Here is a 2932-nt window from a genome sequence, read left to right on the forward strand (position 1 = left end):
ATGGACTCGCCTTGTTTGGGTTTGTTATTGGACTAGTTCGTTGCTAGGCTTTTGTTTAAGTTCCTCAAGGCTGTAGGAAAACTTATCGGTGTGATACAAAAATGTCATAATGTTCCACGCTCTTAATCACCCATTGTAGAAACGTTGCCATTATCATTCACATTATATACCTATTTCTTATTGAGCAGTTGTTATTCATTTAAAATCATACTTTCCAACATACAATCTGCTCAGCACACAGAGCAACATAGCTAAACTAGCTAAATATATAAATTTAAATTACAGGTGTTATAGCAAGATTTTTCTGTCCAATCTACCGAATTTTGTCAGGTCACAGCTGACAACTGACAGATGACGTATCATGTGTCCATAGATTGAACACAATTTAAACGCGGTATGTCTGTATGGCTAGATGCTATGTTGCTGTTTGATGATAATAAAAACTAAAATCCATAGAGCATGTTAAAAAAAGAAGAAGAGGAAAGAATGCTACATAACTACACTTATCTTTAGAAATAGAATTCTGGTCCCCATTTAGACTAATTTGTTATATATTATACTAACTGAAAGTTGTACCGAAAGATAAATCTTGTAAATGCAGATCAGTAAAGTTATAAGCCGGATTACTTTTACTACCACAGAAACATTGTTTCAGACGTCCCTCTTATTGAATATTTTAACTACTTTATATTGAGTGACAATAATTATCATAAGGGACTAATAATACGAAAAAATTGCCGCGCACTATGCCAAATTCCCTTCGGCACACTACGTATATATGGACTAGCTGATATAAATAAGAATGAAGAAGTGTATTAGGTATACAAGTATGATAAAGAGGAAACGTTCCAAAGATATTCGGCTTATGACGTCATCGTAGAGCAGCAGTAGCACATATTTTTTTCAGTCAAAACAATAACTACTCAATGTTATTTCGATAATATAATCTGGTTAACGATAACTCCGTTGAAACGGATTTTTCAAATAAAATTATTATTTTATTCTAATTCAAATAGCATTGGAGCCATCGCTAAAAACAATTACCCATCTGAAAAAAAATAATTTAAAACTGATGAAATAAAAACTCGCTTTTATACAATCGGGGAATACGAAATTAAGTGAAGCCAAAATAAAGCGGCGTAATCAAAGAGACTTTCGATTCTTTGTGATGCTTTTTTAGATCACCCGAAACGTCTGCACCAGACGCGATAAAACGGTTGGGTTATACTAGATTTCAGATCCGTTGTGCGTCGATAAAGTAACTATAGTATGGATGCTTAGCGAAATATTTTTATTAGTTTTAAGTAACTGAATCGCAATTGAACAAAACGTGTTTTATATTCTCGTCTCCTAACGTCACATAAAAATCATTAAAAAAATATTTTTATTACAACATTTTTTTTAATAGTTTCTATGAGTAGTTAAGAGAGGAAGCTTAAAATGTAGATTATACAATTTTGATTAGTAAAAATAATTTTGTAGATAACATTCTTAAGATTAGAACGTAGATTATAAGATTTTGGATACGAAGAAATAATTTTGTAGTTAACAGACGTAGTTTAAAATGTAGGCTATAAAATTTTGATATATATTCTGTACTATCACAGAATATAACAGAAGTAAAGTTACAACGCGGTGTGTTCATTGAAGTGTAAAAGACGTGTGGCAGGTGCTGAACGAGTTGAAGATAATATTTCAGTCTCTTTTCTATAACCGGATTTTCACTCCTGTATTTGTAAAAAAAACATTTGAAACTGTTGGCTAAGAAGTTAAATCATTTTTAACTTTCTATTATGTTGAATTTGTTTTCATGCTTTGTTAATGTTTTGGAAGGCACTGACTGACAAAAAAGTGTCCTGGAACTTGACACTAAGAATTTGATAACAAAATAACAACAGTCTAACGAACAAGGAAAATTCTTTTTTCTTTATATTTAACCAAAGTTGATATAACTGGGTATATTTAAAATACAATTTTTAATTTTTCAGTACCGAAAAATATTTGCATAGTTTCTACGTACAGAATTGCTGGAGTAAAAGGAAGACCAAACGGTATATCCTAAACGAATATTTTATCGATAGAAAAACGTGCAAAATGAAGAGTATTTTTCCATTGCTAACAAAGTTTTTAGAATGCTGGGAATTCATACAATACCTGAGTTTGACAATTTTTTATGCAACGTTGAGGATATATTTCCGGTGAAGACAATTCTTTATATAATTTAAACTAACCTGCCCTAGTTGGACACTGCTCTCAAAATGATTTTTATTATTTCAAAATATTTTTGTAGATTTTGCTATGTTCTGTGCAATGAAAAATAATTAAACAATATTGAAATATTAATATCATCTGTAGCAAAGGTTGGATATTCCGGTGATTTTAGATTGAATTCCCGGTGACAAAAAGGCGAGATTACAAAAACAGCTTACTAGCTGTTATACAGGATAGGAGAAACGAAGTATGTTGTCAAAATTTGTCGTTCAAAGTCGTTGGCGTGGCGTAATGGTAAATTTTAGTGCAATTCCCTCTCATGAAAGTGCTTACTAGCTTAAACGGGAAAGCACAAGTTTGCGTGGATTAGAAGGCTGTATAATTATGCGGCAAGTGTTTAGTTCTTGTTGGCGGTATACACTTGGAATTGTTAACAGTATGTATTCAATGAAAATTTATTAATAAATATACGTATATAATGTGTTATAATATTATATCGATGGCATCGCTTTTCACCTTACCGTCGTTTTATATTTAATTGTAATAAAATCTCACACATTTGAAAAATAGGTCTAGTATTTCATATATTTTGTCGATACTAATATTATAAAGATGTATTCTATGAATTCAAAAACTTATGTACCGGTTCTTTCACCATTAGAATGTATTATCCTTAAGTAACATAAGCTGTATTTATTTCAATACTATTAAGAAATACATG

At 31.0% G+C, this 2932-nt stretch overlaps 1 long non-coding RNA gene across 1 annotated transcript; it reads left to right on the forward strand.

The window, feature by feature from the left end:
• The first annotated feature begins 307 nt into the window (after positions 1-307).
• LOC123708954 lies at positions 308-2516 on the forward strand. The gene is made up of 3 exons (XR_006753671.1): positions 308-394; positions 1989-2051; positions 2384-2516. It is a non-coding gene; the product is annotated as an uncharacterized LOC123708954 (long non-coding RNA).
• Positions 2517-2932: the final 416 nt, after the last annotated feature.

This window comes from Pieris brassicae, chromosome 4 (assembly GCF_905147105.1).
Source record: "Pieris brassicae chromosome 4, ilPieBrab1.1, whole genome shotgun sequence".
Lineage (NCBI taxonomy): Eukaryota > Metazoa > Arthropoda > Insecta > Lepidoptera > Pieridae > Pieris > Pieris brassicae.